This window comes from Alligator mississippiensis, chromosome 7 (genome assembly GCF_030867095.1).
Source record: "Alligator mississippiensis isolate rAllMis1 chromosome 7, rAllMis1, whole genome shotgun sequence".
In the NCBI taxonomy this organism is placed as follows: Eukaryota; Metazoa; Chordata; order Crocodylia; family Alligatoridae; genus Alligator; species Alligator mississippiensis.
The window spans coordinates 81,263,459-81,287,742 of record NC_081830.1 but is presented as its reverse complement, the minus strand read 5'-3'; the positions used below and the strand labels follow the sequence as shown (position 1 = coordinate 81,287,742).

At 42.4% G+C, this 24,284-nt stretch overlaps 1 long non-coding RNA gene across 1 annotated transcript in view; it reads right to left on the bottom strand.

Annotated features, from left to right (window-relative positions):
• The window catches only part of LOC109280868 (uncharacterized), a 453,680-nt gene that overhangs the window by 378,070 nt on the left and 51,326 nt on the right, over positions 1–24,284 (bottom strand). The window contains exon 2 of the long non-coding RNA XR_002087324.2: positions 3,433–3,497. This is a non-coding gene — a long non-coding RNA (uncharacterized LOC109280868). The remainder of the gene's footprint in view (positions 1–3,432; positions 3,498–24,284) is intronic.

The window sequence follows — 24,284 nt, the reverse complement described above, 5'->3', positions numbered from 1 at the left end:
GTTGTTCAGAACAGCCCTGTTGCCACTACAGTTGCATGCCCTACATCCCAGCAACAAGTGTTCATTTAGGGAGGGCATGTTATCATTGGATATCCAAAGCATAGAAAGTTACTAAAGGGATTTTTTTCCAGTATAAATTAAAATGGTAAGGCAACTAAGTGTACCCCACACAAATTTTGGTTTTGATCAAAAGAGGACAAATGACTCTCAACATGTTCACAATAATAAGTGTAACTAGGATTCAAGAACAATGTGCATGAAATTCCTAGCTATAAAATACAAGGAAGATAAAGAATTTTCCATCCTGTTTATCAGTGGTCAGTCTTCAAAGTCTGCACTTCAGATACTTCTACTGTTTGCAATGCAGTAGAAGACTTCCCTACTCACTTAGTCTGGCCACATTTCAAAAGGACAATATAGTCGCCCCTCAGCTTTTGAACTCCCTCCCTCTGCTGAAACCAGCCAACTTGGTTAGTTAAACAACTGGGACCTAAACAATCTTTTCACAATGAATGATGCACTTAAATCCTGTCAGACAAATAAACTGGTGGTTAAGACTTCCAAGAAAAATTCTGGGACTAGGAGTCTTAAAGTGCTAAGATTCTTTACCCATCTCAATATGTCCCCATCACTTCCCATCTCTACTCCATTTCTTTCTGCCCTCTTTCTTCCTTTTCCCCCTCTTTATGAAATAATAAAAAAGAACAATCATTTAAAAAACACACTGCCAATATTTCTGCTTGAGGCATGTTTCATAAGGAGCGGCATGAAGTCCCCCCATAATCTACATTCTCCAAGAATAGATGAGGGGCTCTATATATATTATTCAGTGACTGTAAAAAACATTCCTGGTCAGGAGGCCAGAAGCCCAGAGGGCACATGAGACCTAGGAATTATTCTCTTCTCCTCTGTATCTTGCTGCTTAAGCAGTTGTAAAAATAATTGCTACTGAGATGTAATTAAATGTCCTTCTCCATCCTGTTCTGATTCAGTAGAGGGCAGGTTTTAATGCCTTAATCTCAGGCACAAAAGTTGTCTATCTAGTTAAACGATTTTGTACACAAAGTTGTCCCTCCACTTATCCATGGCATTTACTACGTGAAGAGACTGCATGGTAGCATACATTTCCTTGTCCTTTTTGTACTGTATTGGTGTGTGCGCTCAGACCATAAGTCCTTCAGGGGAGGCACTTTGTTACTTATTTAGCATAGCCTCCACCCACCATCTCTCCCATCCATTACAGTTCCTCTCTTAAAAACTAAAACATTAAGAAGAAAGTGATAATTATGCACTTGCCTGAAAATTTAGGCCATTTGTTACCAAGAGTTTCTTATTTGCAGGGTATTAGCAATAGGTGATGCAGGACCCTTGTATTAGGAAATCTAAGATATAGTAAAGCAAGGCATTTCCTTGCTCTTTATGAGCTTGATCTTTCAAGGTACTTAACATCTTTAAACAAATGATGAAGGATCATGTTACAGACATGAACAGGTTAAATGACCTGTTTATGTTCACATAAAAAGTCAGTGGCAAAGCTAGGACAAGAATCTTTTAATTGAATCCTAACTTCTAGAGCTCTGTTCTTGCTATTAAAACCAATCCCTAAAACCTCAGAAGTGTTCATAAATAGGGGGGGGGGGGGGGGGGGGGGGGAGGGAAATCAAATGGGACACCCTCTCTTCTCCAGCGACATGTTCAAAGGTTGGGCTACAAATATTACTGTTGACTTGTTTGGGGAATCCAGGTGCCAATGTGCTAAGCACTGAGCACACAGAAGAACAAATCTCTGGTATCAGGTAATACCACGAGGACAAAAGAATCTTGCCTGAATATTGTTTTCAGAATTGAACAATTAACTGAAATATGTTCAGGTTGCTAGGTTCAGTTACAAAGGCTGTATCTTAACACAGCTTAAGAAGTGGGGGATGGAACAGATTCAAACTTTAAAAAAAGAGGAAACACTGAACTGTAAACAAATAATTTGGCTAAAACAATTATTATTTAGTAACGACATGTTACCCACTTCTGTTAGAGCAAAGACTGTTTTGTTACAAATTATTGTATTCAGAGCAAAATAAGTCAATTAATGGTATGCAAGCTTGTGCGCTTAGCTCCACGACAGTTTCCCTCTTATTTAATAAATGACTCTCTCTCTTCAATCTATAATGCATGATCAAACAACAATACATCATCTATTACAGATATTAAGTTCATAAAGTCACTTTCAGAAGTTAGTATACATAAAGAGTAGCAGATGGTCTCAAAATCTGCTGCAAAGCTGATATCAGAAGCAGCTTCTTGCAAATTTACCATGTTTGCTGTTTTCTAAGTCAGTCATTAGGAGGCAGCAAATGGCTCAAAACCATGTGAGACCACAAATGTTGTAGGAAGTTGTAAAAGGAGAGGATAGGGCAGACTAGAAAGAACTAGGAGTGGAAAACAGTCAGGTATGGAAGTGACTTCCTGACATTTTCCAATCCAATCAGATGTAAGAAAGAGACTAGCATTTTCACAGACCTTGCTTAAATAGTTAGGTTTAATGGTTAATTAACCATCAGACTGTAATAAGCCACACGTGGCTGCTCCGATAGGCAGTAAAAAGAAGGGGGGGGGGGGGAACCACGCAAAAAAACCCCAAAACACAAGGACAGAAAAGACTCATCATGTATGAATGAATTCCTATGCTTTCTAAGTTGGTGTCATAATACTTCACACATCATGTAAACAATTATTGCCAACCAAAACCTGGAAATAACACAAAACAAAATACATCATATGCCATTTCATCTCAAGCAAAAAAAAAAAAAGGTCATGACTGAAAGATGAAGATTTTAATTCACATTATGTTTTCCTTAGGTATAATAAAACCAATACAGTTACATACCTTTTTTTGTAATGTACAACTTAAAAACAAACTAAATGTACAAGTTTTCAAAGTCCGTGTTTTTATGGTGAGTATCTGTAGATTTTTTGTAAAGGAGAAACAATAATTGTTGCCAGCTATCTCATATCATATGCAATCAAGAAGTGTTTTTAAAACTATATTATATTATGAATCAAAACATAAGTGGGGGAAGTGAGCAACAATTTAGCATTTTAAGCAAGTCTGTAAATATGGGAAGAATTAAACTGAGCTAGGTTTGCACATCTATATATAAACTCAGTGTGTGTCTGTTTGACGTGCTTGCTGCATTAGCCTCTAAAGCACGTATCTATCAGTACTATTATCAACACCCTCATATTACGTATACAGCTACAGTAAACAAGCAAAAAGCTATAGTAACAATTAAATGAGACCTGTTATATTTTATATAAATACATTCTTACGGTTGTAGAAGAACAACATTAGCAACATTACATTGGCAATCAACCAAATCCTTTCGGCTACAATTAACATGAATTATTAATAATAAAAACAAATGCACAACTTACTATTTGTCAGGTGTCCACACTGTCCTGTGGCTCGAGTCAATGGGAAACGGCTACCATTAGGAAATCTGGTAGGCAGAAATACAATAAAATAAAAAAATATTAATATGCCAAAGAGCAGGATCTCTAGCTTTTCTGCAAGGATTTTTATTTCCACAATACTCCACAGGCAAGGTAAAAAAACAAAGTTGAAAAATATCTATATTTAACCATAGCCCGGCAGTATTCCAGGATCCATGCTTCTCTAACTTTAAAACAGCAAAGGCTCAAAAGACTGAGATGCATCTAATAGAGCAAAAATCCAAGTTCAGTATCACTAGTACGCAGTGTGTGTCAATAAGGAGGACTGGATCTCCAAAATAATGATTAATGTATTATCCAGGTTTTTTCCCCTTTTTCTCTTTTTGCCTTTCCATTCACATTTTTCTTCTTACAAAATGCACATAGGTTTGTTCTTCCTTGTACCCTGACTCAGGCCTGGCTTTGAAATGCATTTCAATCTCTCAACACAGACTGCTTTCACTGCATTTAGAGTCCCACCAAGGCCCAGCTTTAAAAGCTACTGATTCTTTTTTTTCTTTAGCCATCCTCACAAAAGAAGGGTATTTTGTAAATTACCAGCTCGTTCAGATCAACAAAAGGTACTTTCATAGAAAGCCCCATTTGATTTTGCTCAAATTTGATTACAAGGATGGAGAAAAGGAAAGGAAGTCAAAAAGAAAAACCCCAGATGGCTTTTTCATTCATCTCAGTGAATGAGCTTTATCTGTGCCTTTTGAAACTGTAGCAGTGGAAAAGCATTTCTGTTGGCTTAAAAAACTTGACAAAAATTATTGGTTTGCCATTTCTCATGTAACTGCCATTGGGAACTGGATGAAAAGACTTTTTCATGGGATCGCCTGCTTGGATCAAAATAATGGAGATTAGGTATTTCATTATAAATTACAGTGGGAGATAGAGCAGGCTGTCATATTAATAGCAACCTGCTCATGGCCTTCAATGGTAGCTATTCTCCTAGACAAAGGACCAAGGGGGTTGTCTATTGAACTTGTACTTTAGGCCTGATCAATTTTCTATCATCAAGGCAAAAGGTGAGGTGACTAACAAAAGAATTCACACATGAGTGACCTCATAAGCCTACAGATAAAACAGCTTAAAGAAACAAAACACATCCTGAAATTATGGGTGATAAACTGTATAAAGGAGAAAAAGAAGAAGAGAAAAGATAGAAAGCAAAAGGGAAAAGAAAGAGCATTTGGTCTATAATTCTCCTCTCCCTTCTTAGGCGAATGGACACATTAAAAGCTACTTGTTTTCAGCTGCAGATAATTGCAGCATTTGCCTTGCAATGTTCTGCCTAAATCTTTCTGTGTACTTCTCTGACACGGTTCCAGCAATTTCATTCACAAGTAACCACACTATTGTTTAATGCAGGACTTCAAAAAGCCATGTACACACAGAGAAAGGAATAAAAACAAAAAATAAGCAGAAAGATACCACATTACATGCATTAAAACTGCAATCAAATCACAGGGGGCAGTGATCATTTCGGGAGTCAGGACTTTGGGGGGTTTTTAAACACAAAAGTTTATTAAGTGGAAGTTGGACAGCTAAGTTACGTGACTAAAGGAGCCCTCAAGGACCGAGGCCTTGACATTTCTTTTATTTGGGGTAATGGGTTATTTTACGCAATGTGCAGAGTAGCATGCAACATGCGCATGGTCTATACACATGCTGTGCAAGTACATTTTCTTCCTCTTTTCCTGTGCCCACCAGAAGTGGTGGCATCACTCTAGAGCAGCGACATTCACCTTTTTAAAAGGAAAGAACTACTTTCTTATCTGTCAGTTACAGAGGTTGAAATCCTGGCCCCACTCAAGTCAAATGGCAAAATTGCCATCGATTTCAGCAAGGTCAAGATGTCATTCAGAAAACCATGGAAGTATAATCCTGATTTTCCAAAAATCTGTAGAGAGTCAGTGCTGAAAAAATCTTTCAAGTGCCTAACATGTTCAGCATCCCCTCTTATACCATTTGGATAAATGAGGGTAGACTGTATTTCGAATACACAAATGCCTGTACTGTACCTACACTAACAAGTAATAAGCAGTGCATTAATCAAAGCAATTAACTAAACATTTTAATATGGACCACTTCATTTACATTACTCAGCAATAACTCAAATCTGAATGGAACCCAGCAATCGTTTTTTAATGTCAATCAAAAAAGTACAGCTAAATAGTTAAGGCACTAGCCTCAAATTTAGATTTAATTCCTGCTCTGCCCGTCATCATATGTGAATGTGGCCAGGATGTCTTAAGATATTTAACTATGGCTCCATTCAGCATTACAATGTCTAAAAGACTCGCTGAGAGTCAATAGCTAACATGCATTCGTTATCCCACTGTAGACACACACCTTTTCTGGCAGTGAAGACAAAGCTGGAGTCGAGCACAATAACAATGCTACATGATAGGCTTATGACTGTCAAGACAAGCTGTGGGTATCACTGCTCCAAAACACACACTTCTGAGCAGCCTGAACAAAGTGGCTAACATTTGAAATCAAGAGAAGCATTGGGGAAAACTTTATAGCTTTTTAACTGTTAGATGCAACTCTAACACTGATTTGTTAATGAAAAATTGCAATGTATACATGACTAATTATTAAAGATGGTTGAAAAAGATAAGCAGTGTTCAAAGAAAAAAAATTACAGGCAAAGCTTCATTTTGTCTGAAAATTTCCTTCGCATATTGGCACTTAAAAACATTTAAGATGGGAAAAAGTTTGATATGAAGCTAGTAAGAGAAAATGGGCCTCCCTCATTCTCTCTCATTTACTATTTTCCACTTTTTTTTTCTTTTTTTTTTTTTTTAGAAATTACTAGTAGGACAATCTTTGTTTTCGTCAAAAGGCATTTTCCCATCAAAACACAAGTGGACCTACAAGATTTGAAGTAACTCTAATTATTACCATTGTAACATAGTATAAATAACCTCACTGTTATTCTCCTATCCAGCTGGTCTATGCTATGCATAAAGTTTGAAGTGTGCATTCAGGGAAGCATATTATATTACTTACATGTCCCTTCATTAAAGATAGGATTTGGTCTACATGTATTTGTTAACCACAAATATATATTGGTGTTTGGGCCAAAACCCATCTTTAATGGCGCGACATATATATTATATATAAATAGATTGATATTATTAGTATATTCCCTATGTTACAGAAAGGGCAACCAAGGTATGGAGTGGTTCATTATTTATCCATTTTTCCAAAGGAAACCCATGTTAGATCCAGGGGTCGAGTTCTGTTGTTCCAATTACTGAACTCATCTGTTCTCCTTTATCACATTCAGATGAAATCAGGATGTTATTAGACATCATTATAACTAGGATTGGTAAAAAGAAAAGAAACATAGGCTCATAAAGGAACCTAGCCAGGGGAGAACAGGAACACAAGGAACTCGGACTACAGCTATGTAACATTGAGGTAACACTTCCAGACCAAGGTTTTCACAGCCTTTTTTAAAAAACTCTTATCTGGAGAAAAAGTCTATGTTTTCATGGGATGGGAAAGATTTTCTAAATCAGCTCTAATTATAACATCTAACTTTGAATGATGCATTGACTTATACTTCTGATAACTTTCTGGAATTCTTTGGAGGGGAAGAACAGAAGATGGAAGGGGAAATAAGAGAGCATCAACTGATGGATTTTGCGGAATGCTTTTGCCTGTGGAGAAGGAAAAAATCGTTACAAGAATTTTAAGTGAATTTGTACTGGAGCTTACACCTTGTGTTACTCCACGCATGCGGTAGGTATGTAACACTCAGAAGAGCTGCTGAAATGTCATCCTTTGTTTGTAGGAAAAGGGGGAAGGGAGGAAAGAGCTTGGGAGGAGGTAGAGATACCTACATAAAATACCCTGTAGTGAGAAGCATGCAAATTGAGCTGTGAGCTAAGAGAAATAGCTGCGTTAGTCTGAAGTCAGGCAGAAGGTAGGGCAGGGGGGCAGACTAACCAGTTCAGAGAGGCATGAGCTATCACAAGCTGTCACTTATGCCTATCTGAACCAGTTAGTCTCCATGGTACTATGCTGCCATGCCTTGTGTAAATTAAGAGACTGTGAATTGTAGTCCTGATCCTGCCTAACTACTCTTAATATTTGGTTACTGTTCTCTGCATTTCACAAAGACTTTGACCATTACTCTTATCATTCACCTTATTTAGAGGAAATGACTTACAGAACCTGACTTAGGCAGCGCAGAAAACAGGATCTAGTGAATAGATACCTAGACCTGATTTCTATTCCTGGTTCTGCTCCTGACCTGCTGCATAACATTATATTGATCTTTCCATTTCACCATCCATAAATTGGGGATAACAACATTTCTTTTGTAAAACATGTTGATATATACTAATCTGAAGGACAATGGGGCTGTGGACATTTGTTTGCCCAGGGACACGAAGCAGTGACACACCTTGTGCCACTGCTACTTGTCGTTCCCCCTGGGGAATGCCCATGCCACACGTCCTCTGGCATGCAGCAAGTTGTTGCGGGTGGGGTGGGGTGGGGGAGGCTGAGGCCAGCAACTATGCTGGTCCCAGCACCAGCAGCTGTACCTGGGGTCCTTTGGGTCTTTGGGGAGCTGCAGCTGTGGCACTCCTGCAGTTGGGGGCCTGGTCAGCAGCCAGAGCATGGCTCCAACAGGCCAGGCTCTGGTTTTGGGTGGTGCATTCTGCCACCATGTGCACCACCCTGCTTTTTTAAGGTGTGGGTTTTTTGACCCTGGGATCATATATAGTTTGGCTTTCACAAGCTGCATCCAGATGAGTGCAGACATGTGGTGCCAGAGACCTGTCTGCAGCACTACACATGGAGAAGGTCTCTGCACTGCTACCTTGCAGTGCAGGGGTGGGGTGGGGTGTGGTGCCACAGATGAGTCTATGGTGCCACATACTGCATATCCACGCCCCTATGAATGCAGCCTATGAGAGCCAAACTATATATGAGGCAGGCTCATCCTGTTTGCCATATTGCCTTTCATTACAAAAAAGGGTTAAAATATGTAAAGTCTGTTGATAGAATGTACATTGCTATCCTCATGTTAGCAGATCCAGTTTGCAGGTCTCCTAGTGTCTCTTTGCAGGGAGATTTCATTCTGTAGCTAAAGCGGTAGGACCCAGATTGACTCCTAGATTCATTACATTAGGCTATGCTGCAACTAAAAAGGAATACAGCTAGCTAATAATACACTGCTGTTTCACAACAAGCCCAAGTCAAAGGCATGTGTTGTGTGCTTCTATGGTCTTGTCCACACTCAATACCAGTGTGTTTCCTGTACCATTTACTCCACTTACTAAAGAGGCATATATGAAAATCCTGGGTTCAAATCTTAGCCATATCAAGAAAAAATACATATAAAGCAGGAATCTAGGTTTTCCATTTCCTGTGGTTTTCCATTACCTGCTCCCACAGGTAAGTCTGGCAGGGAGGAGAGGGGAGATTGGGCCCCCCATAGGGAGGGAGGATGGGAGAGTTGGGCAGTGCTGGGGCTGGGGTTGCTGCCCAGCTGGGGTGGGGTGTGGGGTTTGCGCCAGAATCTGCAGCTGCAGGGCCCCAGTGGGGAGTGGGATGGAGCCACAGGGAGCTCATCCAGGGACCAGGGGCTAGCTCCCCACTGCTGTGCATTCCTGGTTAGAGGATGGGGCACACATGCCCCCCTGTTTTTTGTGTGCTAGGTGGGAGCAGGCTGCCTTCTGCAGGTTCAGGCTTCCTGCCCTGCTGCCCTCCCCACAGGGCCACTGCAGCCCAGTGGATGGGATCCAGTGCAGCAGGGCAAAGCGGGGCCAGGCAGGGAAGGTTCTTGCTGCTATAAGCCCCACGCCACACTGGCAAAGTGTCCCCTGCCTGCCCAGAGTTGTGCCCTTCAATGCTGCCAGGCAGGCAGTGGGCACTTTACTACGGTGGCATGGAGCTCCCAGCACTGGCAACAAGTTTACCTGCCTGGTCCCACTCTGCTCTGCCATGCCAGATCCCATCAGCTGCACCATGGAGGCCCCAAGGAGAGGAGAGCAGGGTGGGGAGCATGCCACCCATGGAGGAAGGGGAGCTGGGCTCTGCACTCCACAGCTACTGCTGCCTGTGGGTGGCAGCTGGGGCTCAGGCACTGCTGCAGCGAGCTACAGACCCAGGTCCCTGGCCCCATAGCCCTGGCAGCTGGAGGCACCCTCTGACAGGGCTGTGGAGGCTGTGGGTGGGGAGTGAGGAGCCTGAACCTGTGTCCTGGTGAGCAAAGGGGGCAGGGAGAGCTCTGATTTTCTATGATAAAAACCCCAAAATCAAATACCAAAATTTATAGGTATTTAAAATTTATTTTATTATAGTGATTGAGGCACTGGTAGGCTTCCAAATTGCTTTAAAATTGTAAGTATATCAATAAAACATTGTGTTCATTGATATCTATCTATAGATATATAGATATAGATATATCTATATATAGAGTGGCATTTCATCTTAAATCACAGATTTCAGGGGGTTTTTTAATTAGACAATTTGCAATTTTTAAACAGAGAAAACCAGGATTCCTGTACATAAGTAATCAGTTTAGTAAGAGGACCTGGAAATAATTGTAATTATTTTTAATGATTTTGTATTGCTAAACATTTTCAGATGTTCTTTTAATATATGTTTTATTATCTGTACACAAGTGAATGAGGACTGCTTCTTTGCAAATATGTTCCTTCAGGGCTCACTTTTACAGGGAAGTTATTTAGGTTAAGGTAGGTTATCAATTTAAAGTACAATAGCTGTTTCTGATTATTCCCCTGCATGGACATGGTTATTCCAGAAGATGAGTACCTTATCCCAAAATAACTATTTATACACATTCAAATAATCTGGGAGAAATCTTCCAGGTTTGTTTTCCTAGTAGAAAATAAAACTTACCTGGAAATGCCTGAACAGACATTCAAATGCTGATCCCCTGAAGAGCAGACAGCAGTTAAACCCTTGTTTTTCCTCGGTTAATTTTCTCCCAGAGCAGCCATTTTTGCTCTGGGAGAAAAATCCTGGACATCTGTACCCGCGTTGTTTCTCCTGGGAGAGAAGCGACTCTCCCAGGAGAAACTGAATCTCTGTACATGGCCTTAAGTTTTTCAGATGAGTTTTCATGTCACAAAGTCATGCTTTGCACTAATTGATAGACTTGAGAATGGGAACGTAAGCAAGTTACATCAAGATAAAAGGCAGTGAGGATTTACCATGAATTAACTGCTGTGTGGTAAATATCCATAGTCATACTCTTATACCACAGCAAATGAAATCAGGGTAGTTAGTGCTCTTTCACTGACTTGAGGGCTAACAAAGGGACTAAGTCATCAGTAGGGAGCTACCAAATTCACAATTTCACAGTTTTTCCAAAACCACAAATTTTCTAGGTCCCCTGTGAAAAATCCCAGTCCCCGTAAAAACTACAGGGACTGTGAAAAGGCAGGAAAATGCCAGTGAGCCGGGGGGGGGGGTGGGGAAGGAGGGGAAGCAGCTGCAAACAGAAAGGGCGAGAAGTACCCCTTTTCACTAGGGCATCCCTGGGGAAGACCAGGACCAATGAATACAAAACTCCTGGAAGACCGCTTCAAGCTTAATTCCAGGAAAAACTCCTTCACAGTCAGGGTGGCCAGACTGTGGAATAAACTCCCTCCATGGGTGGTGCAGTCACCTACCCTGGAGTTATTCAAGAGGAGACTGGACAGTCACCTTGCTAGGGTCACTTGCCCCCAGTTGTCTTCCTGCCTAGAGCTGGGGGGCTGGACCCGATGATCTGCAAGGTGCCTTCTAGCCCCTCCTAATCAATGAATCTATGAATCCTGGAACATGGGGGTAGGGAAAAGGCGGGGGGGGGGGGGAATTGGCCAAGAGGCCCTGGAAGTTCTGCTCTTCCCCGGAGATTGACAGACAGACAAATATCTGTCAGTCTCTGGAGAGGGGCAGGAGGGCCCCCTCCCATGCCTCTGATTGCCTGAGGGGCCTTAGAAGTACCCTCCCTCCCTGGAGATTGACAGATGGCCATCTTTCAATCCCCACACAGAGGTGGGAGGGCCCCACCATGCTTCCATTTGGCCAAAAGTCTCCAGAAGTCCTGCCCCTCCCCAGAGATTGACCTGTTAATCTCTGGGGAGGGGCAGGATTTTCAGGGCCCCTCAGCCAGAGGGGGGGGGGGACTGCTGCACTCCACTGGGGCCATGAAATATGAAGGCAGCCTCCATGAATTAGGTAGGTCTCTAGTCATTAAAGATAGCTCCCATTTACTATGGCAAGAGCATGCACACAGGCAGTTACTATGGTGCAGGTAACATTCAGTAAATTCATGTCCCATTTTACCTTACAGTACCATGCCTGTGTGCCTACACCCATCAACAGTGCAAGAACTGCATGGGCCATGGGGAATTAAACTTCTGTTTCCAAAAGAAGAGATCCCTTCCAGGAAAGTATAAAGACATACAGGCTGGGCAGTATATAAGAAACTTGCTTTACTGCTGCCTGGTAGATGGAGACAGAAGCTCATTTACCAGGGGTGTTAAGCCAATGTCAGCACCAAGTCCACATCATTTTTCATCAGCTAAAGTTTGCAAAAGTAGCTCTGACTGGCATAAATGTCACATATGAACCTGCACAAAGTTTAACAGCCAAGCTTCTGAACCCTGAATCTAGAGCAACATCCTGCATTTACCATCAGGAGCTATAAATGGAAAAGGCAAGGCTAGTCTATTTGACTACTGGTGCAGGCAGTGAGGTCTCCAACAAAACCCTCTTGTACAAATGACAACGGACAAATCTCAGAAAATAGGACAGGCTGAAACATGACATCAACCAACTACAGGGAAGAGCACAAAAGAATTACAGAACAATGCTACAAACAAATACGGTATTGTTGGATGCCCATCAGATACCAAACACAACCATCCTGCAGGGGGAATGGGGGTGAAGAGAAATACACTAGCCATAGCAAGTATGTTAGCTGAATAAATGTCCCTTCTTAGTGTACCACAGTCCCTTACAAGACATGCTGCACCAACAGGCATCCTATGTGACTTCACTTTCCCAACTCATTAGAGAAATTAGTCATTTTATTTATTATGAACATTTTTTGGTTTTGAAACTACAAGTCATGACTTTTTCTCCAGATTTGCTATTTAAATTTATTTGCTAAGTAATTTCTGCAAGTAATTCCAGAGGCATGATTCCTTGTCCAATCTTTGCAATTATGAATTTGGAATTTCCCTTACACAAACATGAGTGATGTACCAGCTCTTTCAGAAAAAAATCCAGCAAACAGACAAGCAAATAGAAAAAAACATGGGTATAAACTAAAATCATGAAGAAAGGTCACAAGAGTATTCAGAGGTTTGGATTTCTGGGGACAGCATTTGCACACCTCTAAGGGAGAAGATCAATGGCTGTAGATTTATAATGAATGTTGTGCACAAAGCAGAACAAATCAGAATTAGTTATCCAGCTAATTCTCAGTCAAGAGCATAACTAGACTAGTGCAGAGGTCAACAAAACTGTCGCAAAATCATTCTTGACATCTGTAAAGCACTTTGCAATCCTTGGTTGAAAGGTGCTTTTAAGAGTACAAAATGAGACCTATGCAGTCTGTGTCCACCTCCACTCGATGATCCGCTCCCGTGCCACCTTTGCACAGTCTTATGTGCCAAGGAGCCTCGTGAAGGCCCCAGAGGGTTCCTCAATCACCTTCAGGGTGTCCCCCAAAGTCACCTGCCATGACTTTGGATGGCTTTTCAGTGCAGGGGGTCCCCTTTGAGGATGCCTCCAGAGTTGTCATGTGTCTTGGCAGATGTCCACGGGGCTCCAAACTCCCCTACACCCCGGCCATATGCCAACCTTAGAGACGAGCCTTAGGATCTTTGGCGGCTAGCCCCTTTCGATGCCTTCCTCGGTTCTTACGTGTCCTCCTTCACGGACAGACTCCTCGGGTTCCAACTAGACCCAGAGGGTCTGGAGACACTCTGCCTTTGGGGTTGTCCCTTCTGATGCCCTGAGTGTTCTATGATGGATGTTGCTGGTCGTCACCGCATTCACACGTCGTCCTTTGTCTTCAACTGGGGTCTCGAATCCCCTCAAACCCAGTAAGGTGTGCTAGGCTAACCTGCTCTAGGCAGGGACCTAAAATAGAACAGGCCAAAAAGGGAAAACACGAGAGGACACACACCAACAAAAATCCCACACAACGGGAATGACCCAAAGTGAAAAAGGAAATAAAAGAAAGGTCTGAGGAAGGAAAGCAGAATAAAGAAAAAAAGAGGAGGAGCAACCACGGAGCCGAGGGTCCTCTGCTCCCCTTGCCCCTAATGCCCCATAGCTAGCACATCCCCTGGGTCGGGACCTGCACTTTCACCCCAGCCAGGGTTTCTTTTGGCTTCTCCCAGACCCGCCTCTGCTCCAGAGTCTCGGCACTAGCCGCCTCTGGCAGGAGCTCTTTCGATGGCTCTTGCTGCTGCTGGCTTCTCTGCCGGCTCCTCTGATCCCCACCAGTTGTCTCTGGCGTGGGGATCTCCCGCAGCCCCTGCTGCTGCCACCACTACTCTCCACACCAGCCCATCTGCTCCCTGCAGTGACCGCACGCTCTCAGCCCGGCAGTCCCCCACCGTTTCTCCAGCTCCTGGCGGTTTTTTCCCCCCGCACTCCTGGGGCTGGCTTTTATCTCTGCTGGGTAATGTCTCTTCATGATGGCACCCGGCTCCAACTGTAAATGGGTGCGGCTGATAAGCCGCGCAGGCGGTTTTCCCCAGCGTGTCTCTTCATCACTTTGGAGCCCTGCAACAAGTAGGTTTTTTCCTTTATCCTTTGTCTGGGGTCTGCCTATGGGTGTGGCCTCCCCCTTGCCCAATCCTGCATCCCTGGGATACAGTCATCAACTTCAATTTTTTTTTCTTGCAAGAATAGAATTCTTTACTTTTTGTAAACAATATTTAATAGTTTCCTTGCCTTTAGGAAAGTGGCCTAGGGAGGTGGAAAGTTCATTAAACAGCTATAATTGTACTAGGAAGAGAGGTAATAAGTGGAAACCAGTTTGTTGCATATTAACATTTCCAATCACAGTACTTAGTAAATGCCAGTGGTATTAATAACAAGTTAGTAACAATAGGAAGTTGTGCTACTTTTTTTCAGTGACAGCGAACACAGGTTTTAAGTCCGCTAGCCATGAGATTTATGACTGTCCAAAGAGAACAGAAAAAACAGGAATGATAAGAAATGTCAGGTACTACAGAATGTCTTTAACATAAGAAAGTAGGAAGTATTTTTCATTGCTGGCAGAGACATAACTAGCAATTTTGGTACTTCAGGTAGAGATGGCATTGAGCAAGTGTGGGGATGGGGTGCCAAGCGCCAGAGGACAGGCATGTGGAATGCTACCGGATACTACTGACACCCCCTCTAAAATCTGCATCCAGATTTGGAAGCCCACTTGCCCCACCACTGCTGGGCAGCAGTAACAGCCTACCCCAAGAGTCATGGATTCCAAGTCATGACAGCAGCAGGACAAACAACGGAAGGGTTTCTACAGAGTTCAACAGGTACTTTTCTGAACTTGTTGATTAGAAATCCTGCTTTCAGGTCACTTCACTTTCTGTTCTGTTTTTGGGTGGAATCAGGAAATACAAAGCAGCAAGAAAATGATTTTTTCCTCCTAGATCTTAACCAAGCATTCAGAGTTTCAAAATAGGGGGATTTATTATTTGAACAACTTTATCCAATCCAGCATCTCCATCTCATGTTAGAAAAAAACTCGGTTAAAGCTTTATAAGAATTAACCCACAGCTCTGAATATTGATTCTATAAGTTGACCACAACACCCTGCAAAGGACGCTACACACTACATTGAACAGCAAATATATAAAGTAAACCAAATTCTTCCAACCCTCAGTCCATTCCCTCCCCAATATCCTAGGAGAAAATACTGGTTATACAATGGGTCTGAAGGATTAATTCCAGATTGTCTAGGACCAGACACTGTAACTGCAGGGTAGACAAATAGCCTTTATGAAGAATGTTTTATCAGCAGCCCCAACCCATTTACGAATGGAACCTCCTGCTCAAGCAGTTCCCACTCCTCAACCATAAAAGAATAAGGTGGAGGGGTGGGGGGGGAACAACCCCCCCCCCCCCAAAAGATCTCTCTCATGTAATCAGTTCCCAAACCATTCAGGACTTGGTAACTTATTGCTTAGAATTTCACCTGAAAACCTACTGGTAGGATTAGATCTTTGAACATGAGTGTTAATTGTTCCTGGTATGCAAGTCCACTTAATAAGCAGGAGAAGCATCCCGCACTAAATCCTGTTTCCAAGTGCTCTCTACCAGTAGCTCAAGTAGAGAACATTGGAACAATCTAATGATCTCAAAGATAACCAAAAAGTCACTTGTTGCAAGTCCCCTGCATTGAAGAAGCAACATCAGACATTTCACCAGACACCACTGGTTTCAGCTGCTACCTGGACATATAAGACTGTTTCAGGATCTATGCACAAAATGCCTGTGTGTGGTTACACTCCACTTCTTCCCATTGCATCCCTAAAACCAACAGAATGATCAATCTGCCTTTTCCCTGGAAGCAGGTACAGCTGGGCTAGCCTTCATCCAGCTTCTAGCTCATAGATTCCAAGGGCTTTCATGTAGGGCTGTGCGAAGCTTCAGGTGCCGATTCAATTTGGAGGAGATTCAGCCCAATTTGGTGGCTGAATCTCCAAATCAAATCAGGGGGCCAATAAAAAGGTCCAAATCGATTCAAAGCTCTCTGAATCTTTGGAAGATTCGAAGAGCTTTGATGATTCGGGCAGTCCCCGCCTGCTGCAGCAAGGAGCTAGAGCTGGACTCAGAGCTAGTAAGTAGGGGCCAGGGGAACTGGAGGAAAGGGGAGGGGACCATGGGGGGACTGCTGCCAGGCCCCATCCCCTACTTGCTCCCCCAGCCTCCCTCACCCCCACCCACTTCCCCAGTGCCCCCCCCCATGGCTGCCCCATCCGCCCCAGCTACCGACACTATGGAAAAAAAAGCCGCAACTCACTGGGTGCTGCCAGGCTGGGGGGCGATCCCCACTGCCCCCCACTGCATGGGGGGCTCTGCATAAGCCCCCTGACCCCACCTAGCTCTCCCAGCCCCCTCATGGCTGCCTAGCCCAGCTTCAGCACTTTAAGAAAAAAAACCCAAGAAAAACCCTGAGACTCACCACTCCTGCAGCAGCCTTGGGGCTTTGTGCAGGGCCCCTCATGTGGTGCAGGGCAGAAGGGATTGCCCCCTGCCGGGCAGGAATAGTGAGTCTGGCGGACTCCAGGGGGGGTTTCTTAAAGGGCCGGAGCTGGGGCGAGTGGAGCAGCAGAGGGTGGGGACTGGGGAGGGGTCAGGGGGTCATGCAGCTTGGGGCAGTGGGGGGCAGCAGGGATCGCCCCTCACCAGGCAGTACCCAGTGAGTTAGGGCTTTTTTTTCCCTCATGTGCCAGGATCTGGGGCTGGTAGGGCAGCCATTGCTGGGCAGGGAGAGCAGGCAGGGAATGGGCCTGGGTGATTCGGAGAGTTGGCAGCAACCAAATCTCTGAATCAGATTCGGGCAAATCGATTTGGGACAGTGATTCAAATCACCGAATCGAATCACTGTCACGCGAATCAGCTGAATCCGAAGTGAATACTAGCCACTTTGCACAGGCTTACTTTCATGCTTGGTTACACTAGGGACTCATACATCAATCCTTTGGCAAAAAGGAGCCCGAACAAGGGTATAACTGATGTCTCTTCACTTCAAAACACGTTTACACTCTTACTGGTATAAAGGAAACCTTGTAGAATCGGGCTGTCCAACTTCTGAGTGGCCATCCCCCCCCACCCAAATCACAGGCTGCACTGCACCCTCCCCAGTGGTGCGGACAGGAAACGGAAGCTGGCAGAGGGACAGGGAACCTGGGATCCCAAGCAGCAGCACAAATGGGGAGCAGTGGCTGGACGGGAACCTGAGGACTGCAATTTAATGCTTCACACAGCCCACATGCAGCCTGTGGGTCATGAGTTGGACAGCCCTGTTATGGAAAATGAAAACAGGCACCACATCGTCTGGCTCCATTAGATGCGAGAGAGACTTAGGGCTAGATGCCATTAACAGAGTCCATGCATTAGAACAGTGGTTCTCAACCTTTGCTGCACCAGGGCCCACTTGTAAACATTGATGACCAGTCCTGCCCAGTGCTCCTTAGTCCCAACCTGCTGCCCCCCATCCCCAGCCTCCCAGAAAGTGGGGCTGGAGGGGGGGGAAAGCAGCTCCTTGCAGACTGGAACTCTGCCAGCCTGCAAGGGAAAAGCCAAGGTTTCCCAAGTTTCTCTACTTTAAAAGGGAATCCATTTTTAAAAGTCTGTTCACTACCTTTTCATATATATTCTTGTGATCCACTTTTGGGGTGTGACCCACGGGTTGATAATCTGTGTCACTATGCCCAGCATTAGAATCTATGTCACTTCACAAAGCCTCCCGGCACGCCAACATGCACCTCAAACAGAAGTAGCAGCAAAATAACATTGTAGTGAGCTCTCAAAGCAGAGTATCGATTTTACTTCCTACAATCCTTCCAAATTCTTTCAGGACCTGGATGGATAATACACTTACATCAGTGTAACTTACGTTGGTTTTATATACTGATGCAGAACAACTATTACAGCACCCCACCACTTGGTGACAGGGGATCAGTTAATGGTCTATTTATCCTGAGCAAAGGCCCACCCAAGGTGAGCTTCAGACACGTGACTCTTATACCTACAGATTTGCTCTTGATTTTTTTAGTGGCAGCTTTACATAGAATGGAGAAAGCTGTCTCACTGTAAGTAGTTAAGTCATCTATGCCCTCTCCCTGCCTCCCTCCTTTTTCCTTCATACACACTGCTGTAAAGGTCAGTTATGCCAGTGTAAACATATCATCTGTCAAGTCCTTAGAAAAATAAGGACAGAATCACTCAAGAACAGCTGAGCTGACCACTGTCCATCACGCCCACTAATATGATGCTGTCAGCTTTCATCCTAAGCACACCATTAAATCCATTGACTACAGCCAAGCTCAACATTACACTCGTATCTGCTCCGATCCCTCACAAACAGCCCCCCTGAGTCTCAAGCAGCAGGCAACCTAACTCCTACCTACCTAATGAGGCACCAGGACTTGCAATGGACCCAAATGCCTTCTGTGCCCCAACATCAATACAAACAACATGATCACTAGACTGGCTGGAACGATCTAGTTGGGGATGGTCCTGCTTTGAACAGGGGGCTGGACTAGATTACCTCCCGAGGTCCATTCCAATTCTAATTTTCTACGATAGACCAAATAACATGGATTATAATTCCCAAGGTGCAGTCACTTGCAACTCCACCAATGTCATATATGCCATCATCTGCTTACACCGCCCCTTTGCTGTCTACATTGGACAGATTGGGCGATTCTCATGGGATGGGGCCCTGCCACCACTATCCCTCCAATGCTTCCGATCCAAGTGCTGCCAATCAGAAACAACAAGAGTTCACTTTGCAGGCTGTAAAATGATGCTGCTCATGAAGGTCACATTGGTGATGCTACACAATACTGGCTCAAGAGCAAAAGAGGAAAGACGTTCTTTTGTATCCATAATACTTAAACACTCAGTCCAAATCCAGGAAATTTTGTTTGAGGCAACATGGAAGTTCAGGTCTAGGAGGCTCAAGTACAGATAGATAGGTACCAATCATGAAACAATTTTTTTATTGAGTCCTAAAAATCTTCATCATTTGACCCATGTCCCCAAAGTATTAGAGTATGCTTTTCCAGAGAGTGGTGATAACCAAACTGAAGGTATTTCTTTAGAAACCATTAAACAGAATATAATTATACTATGAAACCTAGTAATATACCTGCAAGAAATTTAGTGAGGAAATAGGAATATGGTAAATGTTGTAATGTTTAAACAAGTCTATAATTCCCCCTTGAATGAGAAAGCAGCTCAGGGAGAAGTCTACAGCTGAGATTGACAGAGGACAAGTTTAAAAGTCAAGGAGCATATAAATTTCACACAGAATAAAAGTAATCTAGTTTTACCCAATTATGGATATTTTTTATTTAAATTTAAAGAAAAAATGGTTACTTCACAGTACCTAAGTCAGCGGTTTGCAACCGGGGTGCTGGGATGCAGATACTGCCACTACAGCCGCTGCCAAGTGAAACTGTCCCTTGCTGATGCAATAGGACTGTGATTTGCCTAAAACAGGCAGGAGCTGGCTGGGTCCTGCCCCAGCCATGCTCGTCTCAAAAACATGTGGGACAGAGCTCCACCCAATTTTTCTTTCCTTTCACTCATTTTGGGGGAGTCATAATGTCTCAATAAGTGATTGTCAGGGACCCAAGTTAAATTATTGGAGAAGTTTTGAGTTACTATATACAGTAAAATCACTGTTATCCAGCATTTAACTAACCAGAATACTTAATTAACCACAATTTCAGTGGTGGGACGCGCACAGCATCGCGCCGTGCCCCTTTCCTGCCTGCTGCGTTCTTCTGAGGGTATCCACGTATGCACATTGTACCACACCACTTTGCTGCCTGCTGTGCTGCTCTGAAGGTACCCATACTGGGTATCTGAGTGTTTGCGCTCCTCCTCCCCGCTGCAGCAGCCTGCAGCCAGGCTGTCCTGGTATTTGTGGTGACTGACTATTATGGCATTTTTATCTGTATACTATTTTATTCTTTATCCAGTATGTTATACTGTAATGTATTGTATACCAAGTCTTTACAAATTTGCACTACAAGTATGTCACTGTCTTTCTTGAATAACTCTCAGATAACCAGAATTTTTAGGTAACTGGAACCACCCCATTCCCCACTCATGCCAGATAACAGAGATTTTACTATACTACTTGAAATCTGTTAAGAAATAACACCTCCCAGAAACCAAGGTCTCAGAATGGTTGTTTTTTGTTGAAGCCTCGCTACCAGGAATCAGAGGCACAACAAAGCCAAAACAGAGGTACAAGGCCTTTTAACGGATGATTCTGCTCAACTATGAATCACGGGGACCTTCTTGTTCTTTTACAGCAAACAAGCAAGTCTTATGGAAGAATCTGGAAGACATACTGCAAAGGGAATCTCACTAATTCTACCTCTGCCAGAGCCCTCTCTCTAAGGCCAGCTTCATTTTGATAAGAGGATGCTAGAGCTCCAAGGCTACAAAGTAAGTTAGTGGCAAAGCTTTGGATGAGTACTGAGGAGTACTTGTCCCCCACAGGGATGCTCAAGTTCACTAGATGTTGCTACCCATGTTTATAAAAATGAAATTTCAAAAAAGGTTCTTTTCCTGTTCAGTCAGCTGGCTGCCTTTCAACACAACCACCATGGCCATTCTTGAAACCCTCTCCTTTCTGCTGAGGATATGAGCACTAGGAAGTGTATAGGGACTACTTGACTTGCATGTATTCTTCTCCCTGGACAAAGTTGACTACTGCCATAGAGTTGGGGGGCAAACAATTTTCCATTCTGCAATATGCCGGTATTCCAAGATTTTTCCCCCCCACACTACATAGGGGTAAAATGGAAACCTTTTTAAATCTTGCAAAGAGAAAGACCTATACCAGAATAGCCAATAGCCTGGCAGGCGGGACACTGACCTCAGAAGTGGGATAGACACAGCTACAAATCACCACCATGAATCAGGCAAAAGAGAGCCTAACTACATGTCTATTCTGGGACATGCGTCTCTCTCAATTAAAGTTTCAATTAAATTCATTCACTTCTACAAAATGATAGGGTTTTCACAAAATAACATTTTCTAATGAAAAGCAGTTTTGTCAAAAAATTCTCAGACAGCTGTGTACGCTTTTGAAGATCTGAAGGAGGTTATTTGCCCTTAGATCTGGAAGCTGCTGCCTCTTAGAGCCCTAAATTATCTTTAGGAAGGAAAATAAAAAAGATATAATAGAACTGTATAAATTAGGGATGGAGAAGAATTTATTAGGTCAATTTGCCAAGCCTATGCTAGATAATCCACTACAGTATAGGCTGGAGGGAATCTTCTAGTTTACAAAAATTTTAAAATAGCGGGGTTTCAATTCCTCCATGAAGAGTATACTTCTAGAACTCTGTGTTAAGACGTTATTTTCCAGTCATTCTGTTCAAACTTTCCTTTCCTTAATTACATCTTCTTTCTTTATTCCATTCCCCTAGTCCACTTCCACCTTGCTGGCTTCAGGTTTCAAAAGCTAATAGAAAATTACCATGTTCTCCCTTATGCATGGCTAAACCACATCTTGAAATGCCAACCTCCTTCCTGAGGGAAGGGAGAATATATTGTTCTAAAATTATTTTACCTTAATATGATGATAGGAGGAGCAGACATCCCTACCCTCTGGTAAGATTTTTTTTTTATATTGCTATATTCTTTATACGTAAAATTCATTAGAACACTTTTAAAGAAAAAAAATCTAGATTTCAAATCTAGAGTTTCCAAACTTACCCAAATGTCAAAACCTCAGCTTTGGGTGAAAAATGGTTAATGGTAAATGAGGGAGAAAAAGAAGTTACCTCTTGGTGTCCAACATACTGTATGTGTTTTTTAGATAGTAAAAATAAGTTTCTCACATCCTAGCGCTTATCTGGTTTTGCCTCAATTTTAGAAAACAAGTATGAAAAATGTTATGAAATATTTTAGGATGTCAGTAAACATTTGTGCTTGATTCAGTTACACAGATGATAGAAGGTGGAGTTGTTTTAGCAATTATGAATATTGGATACATAAGTATTACATGTGAAGAGCAGCAGCTACACCGATACAAGGAAATGATTCAACAGCACTATTGTTTTTGTTGAATTAAACAAAATACAGCTATAGAAACAAATATCATTAAAACTTAGGTTAACTGTGCTACTGTAACAGGATTTGTATCAGATAAAGGAGCGTAAACATTCCCACAAAACCCTTCATTTAGTTCTCTAATATGTTCCCAAACTTCCCAACTCTTCAGATATACTATCTGTGATGAAAACTATTGCCTTGATTCAGGAAAGCCACCTTATTAAAAGCAGCAGTAAAGCATGTGCTTACCTTAAGCATGTGCTTAAATCTGATTCCAATTAATAGGATTTACTTAGAGGAGGAACGTAAGCATATGCTTAGATGTTTTTCTGAATTTATTCAGACAAGACCAGTGCTAGTAGCTGTTGAGTAAGAACAATTACCATTAGTTCCAGAGGGAATTAAAAGGGTTCAGCACAGCCTAAAAATGGGTAATGTTCTTGTAGCAATATTAACTCTAAATGCTGTATCTGGAAATGTTTAGAGGAAATCACAGCCACAAACCAAGTGTAGCCACAACCAAGACAAAATGCAACTTTTCTTAATGCATAAACACCGTATTAAGAGTATAGAACAAGAATTAACATCGTATTGAAACTGATATAAATTACTCAAACTACAATCTGGGCAAGCCATTAGGGTGATATTACATGTAATTAAAAAAAAGAGGAAAGCAATATGCATGTAAGTAATATAAAATAGCAATTAATATTTTAAAGGAGAGTGCATAACATAATACTAAAGAAAGTCATATAAAAGGAAAAAGGTTCCAGTAGGTCAGCATCTAGAGCAGCATTTCCTCAAGCTTCAAGAAGTCTAGACCCTCTTAAACCAATTTCACCCTACCATCTTTGCCCCCATCCTCCTATTCTACCACCATGTGCTGTTAGAGGCCCACCTATCTTTATTCACACAATTTCTAATCTGCTGCAACCCATTCACTTTCCTGTTTCTTCCCCAAATTAGTCCCTTGCAACCTCAGGAGCCACCTCCCATTTTCAGAAAAGCTGATAAGACGTGATGTTTGGATCTTAGAAACCCAAAAACATCCAAGGATAGGAATGTGAGTTTGCCTACGTCAAGACCAGAATAGCATATGCTATCGTGATCTTGGAAAAATCTAGAGCAATACAAATACAGCAAATACAGAAAATATAATAGACTAAATCTTCAAGCTTTCAAAGCCTAACAAAATATTAACAACGGTTAAAAAAAGAAAATCAATACATACATCATCTCTGATCATGTCAACATTTAAGAATATCATGTTTCCATATTGTTGACTTCACTGGACTTCTATGTTTTAGCCTACAGCAACTGATTGCTACATTCTGACAACTCCACCTCCAATTACCATGACAACATGAACATATAATTATATACATGCATTGCAAGCAAAACTAATGAAAGAGAAATACAAAGCATCTGGGGATTATTTTTTCTTTAAGGAAAAAATAGAGCTGATATGATATTTTCAAAAAGAATCATCATGTTTACTAAATAAATGGCTGCATTAATTTAAAAAAAATTGAATTAAAAAATTGAATTCACCTAAACTGCTTTTATCAATGTTTTAACAATCACTAAAAAGACAAAAGGAAAGCTTTTGTTATCCGAGTAACAAACCACCTTAATGCAAATGTTTGGGAAAAATTATTTAAGTACTGTAAGTTTAACAAACTGCTTTTAACTGAATTATAAAAAACTTGCCATGCAGAAATCAAAAATCAAAATAAAGTTCTATAAACAAAATTGTGGGTTTTTTACATAACTATAGATTCATAGATCGTAAGGCCGGAAGGGACCTCGGAAGATCATCGGGTCCAGCCCCCCCGTTCTAGGCAGGAAGACAACTGGAGTCAGGTGACGCCAGCAAAGTGACTGTCTAGTCTCCTCTTGAAAACCTCCAGGGTAGGTGATTGCACCACCCCTGGAGGGAGCTTATTCCACAGTCTGGACACCCTGACTGTGAA